Genomic DNA, 21924 nt, shown 5'->3' with positions numbered 1-21924 from the left:
GTACTACAGTGCTAGTACTAACACAGAAATGGTTATACACCATGAGAGGAAAAAGGTAGGAGAGAGAAACTCTGATGAAGTAGTCATGGAAGGCTTCACAAAGGAGATGATATTTTAGGTAGATTAGTGATAATATTTGAGTATCAGTATTTCAAGAAAAAATAAGACTCAGAGAAATGCTGAGGCATTCCAGGAAGGCTGAAGAGTGGAGGCATTCCTCCCACTGTAGAAACATACACTTTTCTTCAAGATAACATCTTAATGGAAGCTAACAGAAGCAGTAGAGTGGGAAGAAAGTGATTATTGCTGATGTGATACAGCAAAAGCAGAACACCAAAGCATTTAAGAGCTGGAACTAGCAGTCAAGTACTCCCAACTTCAAATATCAGCACTACCATTTTTGAAATTTGGGACCTTGATTAATTCAATGAAAGTCTCTGAACCTCTGTTTCCTCAACTGTAAGAGGATGTAACATGACTAACTTAGGGTTGATGTGAACATATTAGTAAGCTTGTTAATAATATTTAAAGTGTGAAAACACATAGTATTTAGAGGAAGAGAAGGTAGAGTTCTGACTGATATCCAGGAATTGTGCCAGGATATAGTGGATGATTAGGTTTATGGGAATAAAAAGTGGGCAAGAAAAAGAGAAATAATTCAATCACAGTTGAATTATTTTACTTGATATTCAACCTTTTTGGGAAATGTCCCTTCCTTGTGGGCACAGGTTGTACATCATTACAGCTAAAGACGAAGTAGAGAAGAACAATGGTCAAAGGTAAGCATTATCCCCTGCTTATTTTTAATGGATGATTTTGCCATTGGAACAAAAGCGATCAGTCACTGTCCAAAAACATTTGCATAAGGAGACATGAATTTTAACTGACCTTTGCCACTTGGAGAAGTATATTATATGAGGGTGCTCTACGGAAGAAGCCCTGCATATAGGGAAAGTATGAAAGACTTAACAACGATGAAAATTTCAGTAAATTGAAGCTTTATTATCCCTCATGCTCTTCCCATTCCTGAAAAGCTTGGAATTATCCTTGACTCTTTACTTTCTCTCTTAACACCATCTGCTGTACTTTTACAATCTGACCTCTAAAGCTATCCCTTTAGTCCAAGCCACTATCATCTCTCAGTGGACCATGACAGTGGTCTCTCAACTAGTCTCCCTTTTCTACTCTTTTCCCCCCTTCAATCTCTTTTCCATATAAAAGCTAGACAGATGGTTCAAAATCAAATAAGATCATGTCACTCCTTTGCTCAGATTCCCCCAAAGTCTTCCCATTCACTCAGAGTTTTTTTTAAAAGCCTGTATGACCTGACCCCATACCTAAGTTCTCTCCTTCTTGCTCAGCCTTTTGCAGCTATTCTGGCTTCTTTGCTCTTCCACAAACATACCAAGCACCCATCTCAAGACTTTTGCACCTTTCTGTCTTGCTGGGTTGCTTTTCTCCTAAGTAACATCATGGCTTGCTAGTTCACCTTATTCAGGTTCTAATAAAATAGCAATGTACTAAGATTAACACGTCCCAGATTAATACCTCTGAAAGAGTAACCAGTCCCTACTATCACTCTCTTCCCATCTTGCTTTTTATTTCATTGCATTTATCACCATTTGATAGAGTAAATAAATTATTTTCAATTACCTGTTTCTCCCTACCAGCCTGAAGCTTCATAAACACTAACACTGTGCTTTGTTCTCCGCTGTATCTTCAATTCCCATTATATATACTCAGTACAGTTTTGTTGAATAAATACCACCAGAGTCAGCATTAGGAAATGAAATGTAATACACCCACCAACCATGTAATATAAAAATCCATTTTAAGATATTGCTGTTCATTGACTTAACACTAAAATGAGATGCTAAAAACTGAAATGTTTATTAATGCACACATCAATATGGAACGAAAGCCAAGATATTACACACATCCTAAGTTGTTGGATCTTACAGACTCTATGTTGCTTTTTATTAAAGATAGAAGAAGAATTACAAACCCCAAGTTAAAAGGAAAAAAATGAAACCAAGCTCTCCTAGTTTAAACAGCTACTTCATAAATACGAAATTTATTTTTTCCTCATTAAAAGTAATGGTCAAAATTTACTGTAGAGTTATGTTGGAGCTATTAAACCCACTAATCTATTTTATTTAATTGTATTTTATAACAAATGTATTAGTCTTATGAAAGCCCCGACGATTGTAAAAATATAAAGTGGCACAAAGCCAAACTCTTTTAAAATTGTTTCATATTTAATTTATCATATGATTGGGGGAGAACCTGTGACTTAAACTCATGTTTCTACAGATATTATTGCTTTAACTAAGAGCAATGTAGATACCTTAGATTTTTAAAAAATGAGCCAAAAGAAAAATTTTTAGTAAATAATAGTAGAGGTGTTACTTGGATGTGGCAAAAATTGTGAAAGTTGTTCGTGAATTACTCAAGTTTGGAAAATGCTGACACACAGTATTTCACTTTTGACTTACAGAAATTCTGTGAAGAAGTTACCATTAATCTCATCTCTCCTTTCAGATAAAATATTGATACTCAGAGAGATGAGGCAAACAACTCAAGGTCTCATAGCTAATGAACTGCAGAACTGAAACTAAAACCATGTCTCCCTGACCATGAAGTTGGTATCATTTCCCTTAATCTACCAGAATCAAAGTCCTCTTCCATCTCAAAACCAACAATACCTGTCAAGGACTAGACCAGGATTGCAGACTGGAAACCCATTATCTGGATCTGGCCCACAGAGGGGTTTTGTTCATCCCACATCATATTTCTGATAAATCTGAACTCAAAGGAAGTATTTTTAACAAACCAAGATATTCCACAGTAAAAAAATGTGTACCTTTCTGGCTTCATTTGAAAACTCCAGACAGACAACAGACAACGAATGTTTGTACAAGCCAAAAGTCAGCTGGAATTTAGTCCCATGGATGTGCACATATTCTCTAGAGAGAGGTAATATCCCCAGATAGCCAGTACAGTTTTGGTACCTGGCTGGCTGTTATTGCAGGCATTTTTGAGCTTTGAGACCACTGGATTATAGAAGAGTTATTTCATAATCAGTGGGGTTCTAGTTCTTCTCCTGAAAGTTGAACAGAGAGACACTGGATGAAATTCAATCAAGTTCAATAACAAGACCACACACACTTAGCTCAGTACCTGAGGCAGAACCAGTACTAAATAATTACTGGTGTACTTCTGCCCAGTCTACTATTTTTATTCCCCTGCCTTATTGAAAGGGATGTTCTAGGAAAGACAATATTTCCCAAAGAGTGGTCCATTGATCACTTGCTTCAAAATGATCTGGAATACTTGTTAAAATGAGTATTTTCTGGGACCCAGTTTTAGATACATTTGGTTAGATCTTGCAAGATAATAAGGCCTCATCTCTGGACCATCACTGGAATCGAGTTACTTCTAGCTGGAACAGTGCTTCAAGGGATGGCACTTACACAGGAGGCAATATGAATGAAATTAAACGATATGCCAGCCCTAATTCCCAAAATGATTGGGTTTCCAGGCTACCGGAAAAAGACTGGAACAAAAGTAAAAACATTTTCAGAACAGTAAGAAAAATTAGGAAACACAGAGAGATTTCTACAGAGACAGGGCAGATAAGTCAAACTAAGTAGGCTCCAGCAGCCAGAGATAGCAATTCATCATATACACTAGCAACCGTAAGCAAAGTCTTGCTCCATCAGGTCTAATGATCTCATCCGGAGGCTAATATTTAGCATCACTTCAAAATCCCACCTATGAAAGTCAATTCCCCAAACACTTTTGTCTCATAAGTGGAATTATTCTCTTTTTGGAAAGAACGGAAATAATTCCAAGGTGACTAAATGTCAACTTCAAAATGGATAGCCAATCCTTCACCAGCAAGGGAGGAGGCTTCTCCTCCACCATACCTCAAAAGCCCACGAAATGGGCAATGGCAGAGCCCAGGAACGACAGTGAAGCATTTTGAGTTCAGTTGCTAGAAGAGCTGTTGCAGGACCATGAAATTAGACAGACACCAAAGTTCTTTCATAGCCCTGAGATTCTAGCCTTCTATTTTCTATTTAAAAAATAATAGAAGTCATAACTCCTAGAATTGGGTGCTGCTGATGTGCTAGCCATGGAATAAGGCCTGAGTCAGCTCTTCATATACAGATGGAATTCACCCCAGTAAGACTAGAGGAGTTGTAAAATGGGTTAAGGCAAGTCACTCACTGGCTTTCTACCACATGGTGTTGTATCAGAGTCAGCCCTACAAAAGCGCTGAACCTGCTTCTTACCCTTGCTATTTAAATATTAAACAATAACAACCACACAATTTGTTTGCAGTGCACGGAGTTAGAAAGCAATCTTGTTCCACACTTGTAAGCACCATGAAGTCATCTCAGAGGAATAAGACCCCACAAAGACAGTCAGATGGTATTATTCATAACAAATTCAGCTTCCAGCTTGAGTGAACATGCACTGCCCCCTTGTGATCACAAGAGGACACAAGCGAGTGTCCACAACAGACTCAACACCCAGGGAGCCTTGGAAATGGGGTTCAATGTAGCACATTCGGCATGATTGGTGATGCTGATTTATGAAGCCATGTTTTCCCTGCTCATGTGGCAATTGCAGTAACTTGCAGCAGTGAATTTGTATGACAACGTAAAAATCCCCAAAACATACATTGCTCCATTTAGACATGGAACAATCTTCTATGTTACTAAATCTTTCATTGGCTTATCAGCATTTTTTCAATAAATATTTATTGCCTACTAAGAGTAAAGAATTTTTTCTGGTTATTGGGGATATCTATGGGAAAAAATAATCTCTGCTGTCAATATGCTCGCTGTTTTGTGAGTACTGGGAGTAAATACATTAATAACGATCATGACCTGAGTTTTCCAAATACAAAGAAGAGTGCCAGGTTCATACTGAATTCTCCCTCCGGACGTGGAAAAGAACACAAGAAGGCATGGCCTTGCCACTATGCCATTCTAAATCATAGACTATCTATGTTGGAAGGGGTTCAAAAGACCATTCAGTAAACCATTTTACGTGTAGTGGTGGCAAAATAGGGTTGTGATCAAGAGTATGGACTTTGGGTTCCAATGTCAAGGATCCACGTTCTGGATCTATGACCTGTGTGAGTCACAGGAATCTGAATCTCCCTTCTGAATCTCCATACCTTCCTCTGTTTAATGGAGATCATAAAATTGATTTGTAGGTTTGTAGAGAAATTAAAAAGATCAAGAAGTAAAGTGCCCAGCCAAGCAACTGGCAGGGGTATTTTAGGGAGGTGAAGGGGGTAATCATTCAGAGGTGGCGACAGAGAGTTGTTCCATAAATGACTGTTCCTGGTACCTCTGCTTTTCATTTTTATCTGGAGGAAAAAAAAATGTGATTTTCACACTGTTGCAGAGCAAACAGAACTGTGACTTTCATTTTGCATTGTACATTTGTGTTCTTTTGAAATGTTTGGCACACTCCAAATGATCATATCTTTCCCTCCTTTCACATATCATGGGAATATATTTAGATGTTATGCCAGGTCATTAGGAAAGAGCACATGAGGATGCCAGCCATGTGACACTGATGTTGTCCTTAAGGTGACTTACTCATAATTGGATTCAATAAGTGTTAAAAAAAAATCATTCATGCTTTAATAATATTATAGACAATAATTATTTTGTTATTATTAATAATGTTTTAATTACTATTATTACTGCTCCTACTTTGAGTAGATCTGTCTAAAATGGCCCTCAGGTAAAAAACAGTAGCCCAAAAATCTATGAGCTTACTTCAAAGCATATTATGTTTGTATCATTTTGGACACTGTCCCTGAGAAATTGATGCCTTATGGAATCAGGACACAAAACAGAAGTAAAACTGCCAGGTTACAATGAATAGTAGAATCGGGGCCACCACAGATGTGCAGTCTCATATTCCTTCTTAGTTTTTAAGGGGGGTGTTTCCATGGTTATAGAGAGACAAGTCATCAAATCATGGAATCAGAGTTGAAAGTAGCCTGAGGATCCCCTGTTCCAGGGGTCCCTCATTAGGACACATGAGTGAACTGTCATGGTGAGGGCTGGGGGACTTGATCAACCAGGGAGCAATGAATGCCCTGTCTTGAGAGAACAGCCGCAACTCAGAAAAGGCCAATTGTTTTTATGAAAGAGTGTGGACCCATTCTTTCCAGATCTGCACATTTTCTAAGAGAAGCCAGAACTCCAGAATTTACATAATATGTCACATTTTTTCAAAACACTTTGTAGGCCAAAAAAAGCAGTTTAAAGAGGAGGATTCAGCCTGAAGACTTCCCATTTGCCACTCTGACCTAGTTGGGTTCCCACATTTTAAAGGGAGAAACTTGAAGACCAGAATGGAGAAGAGACTCTTCAAAGACCGTGTGGTTTGTCAACAGTAAAGACAGGAGGAGTGAACAGTGTAATCTGCACCTCAAATTACAAGGGTACTAGTGATATATTTCTCATATGCTATCTTTTCTCTCACACACATCTTGCTACATCTGGCATTTGGGAAAAGTCTCAACCTGATGATACAAGCAGAGAACTTCTCATCTATGGTTGGCCCTTATGGTTTTCCAGAAATCAAATGATAAGTTCGGTGGGGGCAGGGGGGAAGAAAAAAAATAAAACAGCATGCTGGTTTGGGTAAGAAATGCCACCCAGATGGATAGAAAGCATTTGGAGAAAAGGAGGATGTATTTAAGCTGAATTATTCTTATTTTTTGTGCCTCTACAAGTTGTTTACATCTGGAAAGAGTTATCCAGTTAATGTAATGAGATTTGGGGCCATAAGCCCCAAATTCCTTTAGGAGAAAGGAATTATGGAGGAACTTCATTACCAATCTAAAAATTCCTACTGGTATTGAGTAAGTTTTGGTTATAGCCCCATTTTGAGATCTAACTAGCCAGTGACTTGGAAAAGTCACTTTCCTTCTACAGTTCCCCTGGGGTGATTAATCTCCCCCACCCTCAATTCCAAAGTTGTTCAACTTTTTCTTTTTTTAATGATTAAAACAAATATCTAGGAATCAGGAACTTAGGACGAATCACAGACGCTCAATCCCACATTGGAGGGATCCATGAAGGAGGTAGCACTGGGCTCTTGGCCCTTGACCTTGGGTATTGGAATCTCTCTTCACTTCTGTCAAGAATCTGGCCCCAGGGCTAAAGCAGAGCCCGCCATTACTGCTAGACAGATGTGGAAGGAAGGGGACAATTTGACAAGAGAGAACCGTGTATAAAAACTTACCCTCACATTTTTAAATACATTGCTTAAGAAGTCAGCATCCTCTATATTTCTGGGTCCTAGTTCATGGCTTTATTTAAAGAAAGCCTTTTTTCAGGTGTTATGAACCAACTTGTGTTCCTCCAAAATTCATATATTAAAGCTTCAGTATGACTGTATTTGGAGATAGGGTTTTTAGGAGGTAATTAAAGTTAATGAAGTCATAAGGGTGAGGTTCTAATCCAATAAAAGAACTTGTGTAGCTTTCTAAGAAGAGAAAGAGAGAAATCTCCCTCTATACCAACATGCACACACAGAGAAAGGGCCTGTAAGGACATATGGAGAAGGCAGCCAAGACCTTGATCTTGGACTTCCAGCCTCCAGAACTGTGAAAAATAAATGCCTGTTGTTTAAGCCACCCAGCCTGTGGTATTTTGCTATGGCAGCCAAGCTGATAAAGATATCAGGTCTCCATCTCATACACTGGGATGATGCTTTTACTACTCCAAGTACATTCACTTTTATTTTATGCTCTCATAGACACTGGAACAGTTGTCTCATAGACAACTTTTCTATTAAAAGTTGGGAGTCCTTGACTCCAAGATGTGGAGACATACACAGAGATGTCAAGAACTTGCTCAAGCTGTGGAGCAGGTGGGTGCAGGGAAGCATCAGACTTTGGGGTCAGCTCCACATCCAGCTCTTCTTCCCAGAAACAGATGTTCCTGTGTTGGGGATCAGCCTCCTTTAACTGTGAGCTCTCTCTCCTAACAAAGGGGCTTTGGTGACACTGTGCTAGCTTCACACTGGTTACCTTTCACCCTACAGCATGTTTCTAATTAGTACCAGAGGGAGGAGGGAAAAGATATGACACTCTTTGAAGTTGGGCAGAGGAAGGGGGAGTGAGAGAAGGATTGCTTCCTAACTGTCAGGATGGTAATTAAATTCAGGTTGTTGACTCTAACCTTGCTTTGATTATGTGAAATGAATCTACGAACACATCCACATTTCCTTTGCCTTTTGCTTCTGTACGGAAGGAAGGGTTGCCTGAACAACCTGCAAAGAGAGAGAGTGACTCTTCCTTGGCCAGCATCCAGCCCAAGCAGCCTCCTGGCGCTGAGCAGGGTTAGGGCTAACTTTCAGCACTCTTTATGAAAGAAAACCACTCAACTTGTGTGTGATACAGGACCACCTTTGGAGGGAATGATACCTAAGCATTAGGAAGTAGTTTCAGAAAAAGACACCAGCATGCTATTCACAGGCTCAGGAAATTTAAACCATTCTAAAGGGAAGTTGGGGTTTTTGATCAGTGACGTTGACCTGCAGGTCTGGAATCCCAGGTTCTTAGACTAGGAATCCTGGATCCTAGAGCAGGTTCTGACATTCAGTCTCTCTGAATTTGAGCACAATGTATTTTACCTCTGGGCCTCTGGACCTCAGGTTAAATCCCTACCCTATCCTATCCCTTCTGGAAGAATGAGAAGATTAGAATGATTCCCTCCCAGTGCTAATAGTCCTTGATTCTAAGATATGAACTTTCCACTTTCCATGAAAATCTGTTTATGTCTAAATATCCTAGGCTTCTTCCCTAGTAAAATTGTAGCTGCTGAGGAACCAGAATTTTCCCCTGGCCTCCAGATACCTAGGAAAAGGGGATATCAGCCAATGTCTGTAAAATATATTAGCTGCCCACATATTGTAAGCTTTAGCGGCCCTAGATTCTACTTGTACCTGCTCCCTGATGCCTGGAATTCATTTTGGTGAGAAAAGTCTTAGTGCCCTCAGAGTCAAAGTATTAAAAACCTTAGGACAGGGGACTCAAAGGCCATCTTCCCAAGGTGCAATGTCTGATGGCAGAGTCTTTCCTTTAGCAGGTGAAGATGTTGAAAATGTCTTGCAAATACTTGACATCTAAGGATGGAGGTGCCATAAATAGGAGCAAGGGGACAAGAAACAGGTGATGTATGCACTATTTTGTCCAAGACCAGCTTTGTCTAGTAAGGCTTGCTACCAAGATAAAATTTCATTTCTTGTCTATAAGAGAAAGAGAAAGCACACAGAGACAGTGACTTCTCATTGGAAGACTAACAACCATGATGATTCCTACCAGAACTTTTGCAAATATCTAAGGAGATAAGGATGTAAAATACTTTCAACCATGCTATTTCAATGGAAAGATAATGTTGACCATCTGTAGGATTGAACTGAAAAATTAATAATTTTTACTGAGGACTAAAATATGGGCCAGGGACTCTGATGAATGTTTTCCTTGCCTTACCACATCTAATCCCCCTATCAGCTTTATGATGTAGATACTATCTCCTCCCAACCCTCAGTGTTTTTCAGACTGAGGTTTAGAGACATTAAGTCACTTACTCAAGGAAAGCACTACTGATAAATTATGAATCCAGGATTCAAGTAAGCTTTTCTGATTTCAGAAACTTCATTCTTAATTAACTAAACCGAAATATGAGAGTGTTCCCTATCATTGGACATGTTCAAGAAGATGGAGAAACAAGTGTCATGAACAGTGAGTGTGACATTTCTCTTTAAGGTTGGAGCCAACCTATGGAGACTTCTAAGGGTATTCTTAGAGAAAACAGATTCTACAGACATAGTCAGTGGTTTAAATGGCAGCTGAACTTTACTACCAGGGTATTCCTTAACATCTGAGGTGTTAAGCAGTCAAAGATGAGTGGGGTTCTCCAACAAGAAGACTGTCTCTCTTCCAGCATGAATTTACCTTCTGTCTACTTGGTGGGAAATTGCGTAACGATCCCTTGGTTTTTCAGAATGTGCATTTGCTTTTCCTCATCCTATTACTCACTGTCTAATCTTCTTTATTTGGTGAGCTCCACCATGGCTTACGGTGCTCAATCCCCATGTCCTCTCATTAACCCAATTTTCTCCCCCATGATCTGCAATGAAACCGTGACTAATATCACTTTCTTGGCTCTGTGCTATGGGCCCTGTATATCTGCCACTAGGTAATGAGAACAAAAAAATAATTAATCCACCCAGGTACCATTACTTCTGTGAAAAAAGCTATTGTTTATAATTTTAGAAGCTGTAAGATTAACGTTTATGGAATAGGAAATTTGCGTTTCGATAGAATGAGAACATCCACATGCCCCTAGCTTCTGCTCATGGCCTGATTTTAATAAGCAGTCATTTACCCAGCACCTACTATATGTGCAGGCCTGTGCTTAAAAGAATAAACTTTAAAAATTACAGAGAAGACTCATTTTTTTCCCTGATATGGTTGGGAAATAAACTATTACTCATAAGTGAATTTCCCGTAATTGAAACTTATCCCTTTAACTCCCAAAAGTTAAAAAAAAAAAAGTAGCCCCTTTTTTTCCTACAAAATTTCTATAATGAATTAAACACTTCTTCATCTACTGGAACAGAGTATACATTTAATTAGATAATCCCACTACTTGATAACTTAGAGTCAGGCACATCAATTACTAAACAATGCTATGACACGTGAATGCTCTTAGGGATCCAAAAGGATTTTGCCTTCATCTTAAATGTCCCACAAAATGCTATGATTTTGGAAACCTTGAGCCTTTTATGTATTTACATGTTTTCCACCACTACCACCACCCACCTCCACATACACACTCACACCAACACATATACTATTTAATTGGCCAAAGTCTCTGCAACTGTTTGAGTCTCTGCCTTTAGCTGCACATTCTAAATTGCACTCCTTATCTTTTAAGTTCTGAGAACAAGGTGTGGTAGTTCATCTGCAACTGTGGCTGCCTACAACTCCTCCCATCAATAGGCAGATCTATTGGAACCTGGGTTAGCCCTATTCGGCTCTGATGAACAGGAATTCTCCAGAGGTGATACTATGCTGGTTCGGACCCCAGGCCTGACAGTTTCACTTTCACTCTAGGAAGCTAGCCTCCATGCTGTACAGAAACTCAGAACAGACTACCCAATAATGAGAGGCCAAGAGCAGAGCGAGGCCCTGGAAGGTGGGAGGTCCTCCAGGACACTGCAGCCACATTATGTGACCTAAGCTGACATGAAGTGGATCCACCCAGTTGAGCTCAGGAAACCTCAGATTCCTGAAAACTAATTCTTGTTGACTTAAGTCACTAAGTTTTGGGCAGTAAGAAATATTTTGAAATCATATATAATGAGAATGAAGAAGCTCTAAGTATATATTTGGCTCACCCTATAAATTAAATGTATCATATTTAGTAATAGAATCTGATATCTATTTAGAATGATCAGAAAACGAATTTTCTGATCTTTCTAGTTATGACCATACTCTCTAAAGGTGATGTTCCTAGGTAAATGAGGAACTATTAAAAAGTGGAGGGAAGTCTTTTCTCAAAAGGTATCTAAGGAAAAGATTCAAAGGTAGGGCTGAACATAGTATGAGGCAAGATGGGAAGATGAGACTAGTTAATGACATCACAAAGTTCACGTTAGGAACGAACATAAAGGGATAAAGGGGGTGAGTAGGAAGATGGTAAATATCAAAGGAGTGTAGGAGGATTTACAAGGTAGCTGAGAACTTTCTCTGTGAGATGTGTTTTTGAAATAATTCTAACCATATTGTGAATAATACAAGAATAACTGTTACCTCCTTACCTCCTGGGACTAACTGGAAGTTTACAATTTGGCTTAAAGGGTTTTATAAACTCTCAAAAAGCTGATAGATAAGTTGGTGAAAGTGTAAAGTAGGCAATGTTCCATTAATTTATTCAAGCAATATTTACTGAGTACCTGTTCTAGATGATAGAGATACATCAGCGAAAAACACAGCCAAACAACCCTGTGTTTTTGAAAACTGCATTCTATCTGGGGGAGAGAGATAATAAGTCTAATAAGTAGGTGAATTTTAGATAAGAGCTATGAAAAAAACAGAACAGCGATAGATCGAAAGAGCTGTGGGGAAGTGATCATTTTAAATAGGGTGATCAAGGCAGACCTGATTGAGAAAAGGGGCATGTGAGCACAGATTTGAAGGAAACGAAGGAGGGAACCATGTGGAAATTGTGTAGGAGAGTGCAGTGTGTCTAGCCAAGAAAATAGCTCTTGAAAAAGTCATGAAGCGGGAGCAGGCCTGGCCTGTGTGAGGAACACAGAGAACAGCATGGCCAGAGTGGAATGGATGAGAGGGCAACAGCAGGAAGACAAATCAGCATGGTAACAGGGGACAGATCCTGGAGGCCTTTAGACCTAAGCACTTTGGCTTCTACCCGGTAAAATAAGCAGCCTTTGGAAGCTTGAACAGAGGACTGATAGGACTACTTTTTCCGAAATATCATTCCAGATACTATGTTGAGAACCAATTATAGAAGAACAAGGGTTAAGGTAATGAACTTGTTTAAGAGGTTATTCACTTGATCCAGTAGAGAATTAACAGTCACTTAGGTCAGGGTGTGTACACACACACACGAATGACTGGAGTATAAAAAGACATCTGAGGAAGAACTAGTCATGGGGTCATAAATATGAACTTTCTTTCTAACCCTGAGGCTCCAGGACCTTGCACAGATACCTGCAAGGTGAGATTCTAGGGGACTCAAGAGCCTGGCTTACCCCAACAGCTTAGGCAATCTTAGGATGCTTCCTGAAACTTTAGCACCAGATGTAAATACATTTTCTTAAGAATTCAATTCCAGTTTAGATGTGAATTACCCCGAGGACCTGAAATCTACAGATAATTGTCACTTACATATACATTTGAATGAAGAAACTGAGAAAACTGCTGCTATAGATAAAGGGGACAGGACTTGCTCTACATGTGTCCTAAGAGAAACACTTCCTTTTATGTGGAAGCTAAAGAAAAAGTGATTACTCAATATTATGTAACAACCTAAATGGGAAAATAATTTGAAAAAGAATAGATATATGTATATGTATACCTGAATCACTTTGCTGTACACCTGAAACTAACACAACATTGTTAATCAACTGTGCTCCAATATAAAATAAAAAGTTAAAAAAAAAAAAAAGCAGCACAGCTGACATTCACTGAGCACTCACTCAGTGAGTGAGTGAGAAAAAAAGTGTGATTGATCATTACAATTGCCTTTGGCAGATTTTGGGTTTGTTACGGAGAAGGCTCTTCATTTTGGTAAACCATGATATCAAGGAGAAATGAAAAGCAGGGCCTGTGAGAGGTAAAGCACCCTGTTCTGCCTTCCCCATGGCTTCTAAGTCTTCAGTTAATGCACCAAACTCACAAAACACTTACAGTGAAGGGTGTGTATGTGGTGTGTGCATATGTGTATATGTGTACATAAAGGGATGGGGGGGGTGCAAAGAGACTAATGTGACAGAAAGCACATGAGTAGGTCTAAAACACTATAGGATGTTGTGGAGGCAAGTATTAGAGGCAGTTAAGCCAGACTGAGAGATGAGGAAGACTGTCAGAATGAGAGACTTCTAAACTGAGACCTAAAGAATGAGCAGACATTTAATAGGAGGGAGTGGAGATGGGAAGAAATATATCACTCCAAGTAAGGGCAATGCCCTTGAGGTGAAAAAGAGGAGAGTTGGCTGTTTCAAAGAAATAAAGAAGGTAACTGCCACGGTGGGGAATGGGTCTGAAGACTGGGCAAGAGAAGCAGTGAGGGAAACCTCACCAAAGAGTTAAAGTTGAGGCAAAGGCAGTGGGAGCCATTGAAAAGTTTTCTATAGGGGACTGCCAGGACAAGATTTTTATTTTATATGACTTTGTCTGTTGCCATGAGCAGAGAATCCACTACAGATATTGACCAGTAGCCCAAGAGAAAGATGACGGTGGCCTAGAGAGCGAAGATCCGAAAAAGTCAAGATAGTTAGAAGTACTTAAAAGATAAAATAAGTAGAATGTACTCACTGACTACATATGGCAGAGAAGTGGGAGAGGGAACTAGAGATGGTGGCCAAATGTCTTTTTGTAACAAACACACAACCTTTATCAAACTTCACTCAATTCCTATTTTAAAAATGACACTTCAGATTTTAAAGATTCAGCAGTGTACAGTGGGAAGAGCACAGCACAGAGTCAGGCCACATGGATTCTATTCTCAATTCTGCCATTGGCTGTGTAACCTTCCCCTGCTACACGAGGTAGGAAATACACTGATCTCTGAAAAATAGGAGGTTTCTGCCTGGTGACAGGAGCCAGGCTGGTGCTGCAGACAGAGGAGCAATCTCTCTCTCTGACATTCTGGCAGGGGGCCATATAATACACTGATTCCATTTGGCAGCAGCAAAGTAGTTAATGAAAACTCCTCTTTCAAGATGTGACATGTTCCGCGTGAGCTGTCAGAAGGAAAGTTTACATAATGAAGAGCACTGGCATGGATCGAAGCCATCTGGATCTGGAATAGCCCAGTTTCCCTCGGAGCATCTTGTGACTGGGGAGTCCTTCTGAGAGGAAAACAGAGAGATGAATTCTGGTTCTGTGAACAGCTAGCCAAGGGGATTAGCTCACTGGACTAAAAAGGTTGAGATCAGAGGTTTGATTTTTAGGGGATCAGTGAATGTAATGCTGCATGGTGTGTATTTTTTTGGCTACAGGACCACCCAGAATGCATTCACCGTACTTCCAGCACCAAACACTCCTCTCTTTCAAGCTGCCATCTCCTCTACCTGTTCCACGGTTCAGGTAACACAGGCACACAGGTGGCACTTCATTGCTCAAGCCCCGGTAAGTGGTTCTGAGTGGGCACGAGGAACATGAGAGTCCAAACAGAGAAAATCTCTTTTCTGGAAATTCTGTGGCCAAGGTGCTCTCCCCTCCAACCGTCCTCCCTACCTCCCCCACACATGCCTCACTCTAGATCTCCATCTGGAAAGATGTAGTTCTAGGAGCCTACTTGCACTTCTCCAACTACCCTGACAGGTGAAGTTCATGGAGCCAGTAGCAGAATTAAGACTAGAATCCAGATTTCCTGACTGCCACCCCTGTGCCCTTTCCACTGTGTGTTACTTCATCTTTAAAATATGGAATGCTCTTTTGTAAATATGAATTGAGTAACTAAATGAGGAGAGGGCTTATCCGACGATGGAACCAATCAAGAAAACAAGGAGAGGAGCGACAGGTCATCACTTCATTATTTGAGCCCCGAAGCCAGCCCTCTCTGGACTTCTTAGCTATAAGAGTCAATAAACTCCATTGACCTTTATAGTTCGGTTGCTTGTAATACAAAGATTCCTAACTGATACATAGACTTTTCTTTCTCTAAATCCAAAGGCTTTTCTCAAACCTAGTCCATGGTTTTACTAGCACATGACACCAAATGTTAAAACAGAGGTAGAGAAGAATCTGTACTACTCTTCCCTCCATCAAGAAGAGGGGCAAATGGTAAAAAAGCTTGTATCCTGACTTCAAATTCTGTCCACACTTGATTCAATCTCTCAAGGCACAAAAGAATTGACCTCTGTGTTCCTGTAAGTAAAGGACAGATAATGTCCCATGCTGTACCTTCTCATGGGGCTGTTGAGAGTATGAAATTATCCCATGCTTGTGAAAGAATTCTGGCAAGTCTAAAGCCTGATAGAACTATCTGGTATGATTATTAGGTCAAAAGATGTGCTCTTATTTATAGGCTTTCAGTATCACAATGAGTTATGAAAAACAACATGCCAATATAGAGTACATGTATAAGTTTGGTGCTGGACTAGGCAAGTTGAAAAAGTTAAAGTCATTTAAGTCAATGTTAGTCATGAGATTAAAATTTAGCACATCTATAACGCATACTGTTATTTTAATGGAAAGTTCTATTTTTGCAGAACAAAGCATATGATGACATTTTACATTTTTTCTTCATCAGAGGTGATTCCCTGGGCTCTAGAACCCTGCCAATGTACCATGATTGTACAGAGAAAAAATATATATAAACATTGCCCCCAGAGGAATCTACATTCTAAAATGCAACTTCCTGACAATTTTTAAAATCAATGAAGCTGACAGAAGTGACAGCTGAAAAACACAGCTATTTGCCAGCACCCCTCCCACGGGCATTTCATCTGCATAATGACTGTATCTCCTGCATAAATCACTTATCTCTAAAGCCTGAATATCTATACATTGAGAGAAGGAAATCCAAATCAAGGATTGACAGCTTTAAAAATAAGTTATTTTTAAGTCAATTTCCTGTCCTCTTCTTTACCTCCCCCATGTTTCCTCCCAAAAGCTTTCAGGAAGTAAGTGTCCTCAGACCTCATCAGCTAGCTTCCTTCTAGCAATATTAAAAGAAAAAAAAATAGCTTGATCCTATTTCTAATCATTCATAATTAATTACTCTTATTAAAACAGCATTTCTTAATTAGTATTTAGTTTCTTATACTTCTTGCAAGTATGGGCCTTGTCTAACTTAACTTTTTGTTCCATGGTAGGCAATGATATTTTCCTAGTGAATCACATAGCAGAAGAGGCAGATGATCAAATGTAATGGGTTGATACTGTGAGGTGCTCCAGCAATTTGGTTCTATTAAAAAGTATTCATTAGGAAGTGACCACTGGGCTGGAAAACAGGGACCAGGCAGGCCTCAGGAGACAGCATGGTACCCTTTATGGAACTGGCATACACACTGCCTGACTTCTGTATGATATGGCTCTTGCCTCCCCTTAACCTCCAGTTTCCACTTGTCCACACTGCTTCTCACTTAGCAAACTCCAGCTATTCTTCTTCAGTCCCTCCCACATGCCAAGGAATTCCCCTCTTTGTGGACTTTTTCTCCTCTCTGTTCCCCAAGAATCTTTCTCTAAGTGGCTCTTTCCCATCCTTCAGGTCTCACCTTGAATGTGGTGACAAGTTTTATCACATCACCTTTTGAAATACATCCTTTGCCATTTTTTCTTTAACTTAGGATCGCATGTATTTCTTTCACAGCACCCCAAATAATTCATAATTATTTAAAATGTATTATTGATTTACTTATTTAAATGTATTTATTTATAGATTATCATACCTCCTAGAACTATGCTGTGCAATTCAGTAGCCACATTAATTTAAATGAATTAAAATGACATAAAATTAAAAATTCAGCTTCTTAGTCATGCTAGTCACGCTACAACGTTCAGTAGCCATAAGTAGCTGGTGGTACCACAGTGGGCAGTGGATATAGGAAAACAGAAAATTCTGTTAGATGATATTGTTCAAGAATATAAGCTCCTTTAAGGCAGAGTTCACCATCCATCTTGTTTGCTGTTGCACTCTGGTGCCCATCACGATGCCTGGAATATGGTAGGCGCTCAAATATTTGTTGAATAAATGCATGAACTAAATAAATAAAAGGATTACTAAATGACTACTAGTAAGAAAAATCTTAAATTAAGAGTAAGAACCAGATTAGATAGTTGGGGTAGATTATTTGGAAATGATTCAACCCCAGCCTGATACAGAGTTTGCCATAAAACACACATCGTATGTAATTGTTGTTGACTTATCCCCTCCCCACACTAGAATATAAGCTCCCTCGGGGCAGGGACTTTTCCTTCTTTGCTGCTGTATTCTCAACACCCAGAACAGAGCCTATGTGTGGTGAGAAAATACAGACCATCTAGTCCCTTTTCATATACTTATTTTCACATAGAGAAATGAAATGACAATTTCATTTTTGGAGAAATTGCATCCATTCCCCAAATATCCCACTTATATCACTGCTCTTCATAATGCCTGCCCAATTTTGTCAACTCTTTTTGTTTTTTAAATCCACAGCCCGCCCCCTGCTTTTGGTAGCTGTTCGATACCTCCCTGGAAGCAGATGCAGGATTCCCTCCCTGACTCCCAGCTGTCTTTCTCCACTCCTCAGTGTGACCTGCATCTTCAGACAGTGGCTTGTGCTCAGGCTTTCCTCTTTCCAACTGCATCCATACTGGGGTGTCTACTTTCAATTCTGACAAATAGCTGTCACCCTCCAGCTAAGCATCTAATGGCTGTAAATAGTTCCACATGTTCCTTCTCCAAGGTGATAGGAGTCCTGAGCAGGATTTCTTGGAGTTGAATTAATTCTAAATCTTGTCTTTCAAGGGCTGAGCTTAGAACTCTTCTCCTTCATGAAAACTTCCCTTCCTTCCAGAATCAGATGTGAACATGCTTTTGCCTTTAGCCTGAGCACATTTGAAGGAAGTCATTTACTTGTAGCCAAAAAATGCCAAAGTACAGCACTCCATAGCTCCTCTCCAACAAAATAATTTCTTTATCCTCTCACCTCTCATAGCAATTTATCTATTCCTCTCTGATGACATATATTACTATCTATCTTGTTTTGTAATGATTTATGTCCAGGTCTTATCTCTATAAGGCAGCCATTCATCTTTACATATCACCCAGCCTTACACAGAATGAGCATTCAATAAGTGATTTTCACATGAATGAGATGGAGTGTCTTGTGCTGGGCCCGTGGCTTGGATTTCATGTTCTTACCTAATAATTTCTGTTTGAAACTTTTGCAAGATGTGGAGAAGAGAAAGAGACTTTCAGCCCTATGAACAGACAATAACAACAGCAACAAAGGAACTTCACATGGAATACACAAGGTCTAAAACGCTATGATTTTAAAATGAACAAACACTCCACTCTCATCTAAATTTTCATGCATACTGACATGTCATTGTAAGGGCAGTAGCCAGGGAGGGAGGAGATGCCATGTTCTAGAAAAGTGGCTCATTTTTATTGTTTGATAATAGGTTAGAATGAAGATATTGTGAAGAATGTGATGAAGAGGGCATTCATGAAAACAAGAGTATGGCAAGGCAGATAGAAAAGCAGTCAAAGGCACATAGATGTTTTTTCAACTAATTACTCTTTCCCCAAATGATGGCACAGACCCTGTCATTGCTCCAATGTTCCTTCTCCTCAATGTTATGACCTACTTCTGATTATAGTACCTAAAATTCCAGCATTTGAGACACATAGTTCTTAGTTTTTACTCTTTATTTCTAAGAGACTCTCACAAATTGTAAAATCCTCTTAAATGGTTAACACACCAAGATTAATTATGAATATTAATTAATTATGAACATAGTCAAATAAAAAAAAAAGCTGTCCAGTAAGAAATATAGTTATAGAACTGGCTGTGTCACATTTGTTGGGGGAACCCTGGTGGCTTCTTCTCAGTTGCCTTGTATGCAAAATGAGTACTATATGTACACACACACATGGATATATGGAGGTGCAGACACATCTATTTTATATAGGTACATTCAATATAAAATGGGTAATAGGTACTAGTAAAGGCTACAAAAGACCGTTCTTTTCATAGAAAATTAAAATGATTAGGCAACATATAAGAACAACTGATTTAAATTTTCTATTTTACATATGGGGAAGTTGTGACCCAAAGCACTGACATCTTTTCCTAGAAAATGGTTATTCATTTCCTTTTCTTCTAGTGTAATTTTCCTATGAGGAACATATCACTTTCACAATTCCAGATTTTTGAGACTCAAGAGAAATCACATCTCTTCTCAACACTAAGAACAGGACTGTAATCCAAGAACGGGGGAATATACAAAATATTTAACATCTGGAACAGCATAGATATCAGCCACAGACAACCGTAACTGCCCAGATAAGTACTGGGCAGTATCTTCTATGCCTAGGAATAAACAAATCAGGCTGTTCCATTCCCACTGGCTATAGTGACAGGTGACTGGTTCAGGAATGGTCACAAGAGAAAAGTCAAGCCAAAGAGTGGAGCTGAGACCTTATGGGACTTACTGGGGAAAGAAATTTTCTCCCTCTCTGGGGTTTTGCTGAATGATCAGAGTGAAGTAATAGTAAAGTGATTGAGGGCCACCACACAAACTCTGAGAGAAGCAAAAATGCAGAGGGAAGAGGAACTAAAGAGATGGAGAAATATAGGTCCTTATGATACTGCTTGGATTCTAGCCAGAATCAACCTGGCACATTTTAAGCATGTGAGCCAAAAAAGCTCCCCCAACCTGTTTTTTTTTTTTTTTTTTTTTTGCTAAAACCAGTTTGACTTGGTCTTGCAGCCAAATAAGACCTGAATAATAACCCAGATTACCTAGGAAAAGTAACAGGACCAAGACTCAAATCCAACAAAGTCTCTTAACTTAAATTTTAAGTTTTCTTTCTATTATATCAGAGGTTCTCATTTGGTGGTAGAATGGGGGAGAATGTTAGGTGGAGGAACTTTTCAAAAATAGACATTTGCCCTCAACACTTCTGCCCCCAAGAAAACCAGAATAAAGAAAAAAATGGGTGTGTGCGGGATGTAGAAGGAAAACGGAGGTGAAAATATAGGCAAATGTATTTTGAGAAAGGCCCTCCAGTGATCGACACATCCTTAGTTCTAAAACAACTCTACAATCTTCGGTTGCTTTGTTACACTGAGTGCCAAGGGCTCAATTATGGTGTAGAAGTGAAACTGATTTAAAGCACTGTCTTATGTCTTATGAATCAAATAACTGGTTTCTGAGCTAGTAACAATGGACAATGTACTAGAAAAATCCCTTCCTAAAAGGAAACGATTGACTTCTCTGGGTCCCTGAAATAAAATTAATTTTTAGAATTGCAGGAAATAAGTGCATAACAATCATGTTTTTGAAGAAGGAAATTCACCAGTGACTACTGGAGGGCCCCTTTTTCTTCTCACAAGCAGAAATGACAATATCCTCAAAGATGTAGAACAAACACAGTACCGAATCTGTCAGCTCCTGTACAAATCGCATGTTGTTTGGGATGTCTACATAATTTTGCATGAATTGTAATAATGCAGGCTATCTTGTTAGTAGGTTTCAGGCATAATAAAGGGAGTGACAAATTCTTTTTGAGTATTACCTAGAAAAGAAAATGGAGTTTCAAATATGGCTTTGGACTGAAAGGTTAAGGCAGAATTTTAGGCCAGTTCTGAATATTTAGCAGTGCCTTTTGGGATGCCAAATTGAGAAGAACGATGAAGTCCCATCTGGATACAGTGGGAAAGGGTGTCATGATCGAAGATTGATGTCCATCATGGTCATGGAAAGGGAAAGTGTAGTTTGAGTGCAATTTACGTATCCACTCTAATTTAAATCATTCATGACTAATAAAAGCCTGCAGCTGTATTTTTCAACTTGCACAACCTCCTGTAAATACCCTCTAAGAAATTATCACACTGGCATTTGGACATTATTTTTGAGCTAAATAACTAATTGGCTTATTTTGAGAAATAACCCTTAAGCTGTTTTGGCTGTTTCTATCAACTGTACCTCCACTGTCCTTTCCAGGGAACCTTCTCTTTCACTATTTCCATCTAGTACAAGTGAAAAGGATGGATGTCAACAGATAACCTTCACACTTAGGGAGAGACACTGTTTCATTCTGGGAAAAGCTGTTATATCAGTTAAAAATTTTGGGCACCAATCCCTCTTCTTCTAAGTATTGGCTGTGCATCCTTGTGTTAATCAGTTGACCTTTCTGAGCTTCAGGTTCTTCACCTGTGTCACGGAGAGACCTGTTAGCTGTGCTGATGCCCTATTGGAATAATGTACGTAAAAGTGGTTTGGATATTGAGAAGTGCTATATAATATACAAGTGCTATGAACTGGAGTTATTACTAAGAGAAAAACTTCTGCAGAGCTCACTCTGTAACATCGAGAGATCTTTTGCAATTACAGGCCCCTTAAAGTCTATCAACTTCAATTATGGTTAAGTAAACTCAATTCTACCACACAGGGTGATAACCCTC

At 39.3% G+C, this 21924-nt stretch overlaps 1 pseudogene; it reads left to right on the top strand.

Moving 5' to 3' along the window:
- Positions 1–705: 705 nt before the first annotated feature.
- The window catches only part of LOC132363411 (large ribosomal subunit protein eL42-like), a 60039-nt pseudogene continuing 38820 nt past the window's right edge, over positions 706–21924 (top strand).

The sequence above is a fragment of the Balaenoptera ricei genome, chromosome 3 (assembly GCF_028023285.1).
Source record: "Balaenoptera ricei isolate mBalRic1 chromosome 3, mBalRic1.hap2, whole genome shotgun sequence".
NCBI lineage: Eukaryota > Metazoa > Chordata > Mammalia > Artiodactyla > Balaenopteridae > Balaenoptera > Balaenoptera ricei.
The sequence above is the reverse complement of the archived record's forward strand: the minus strand, read 5'-3'. Positions and strand labels throughout refer to the sequence as shown.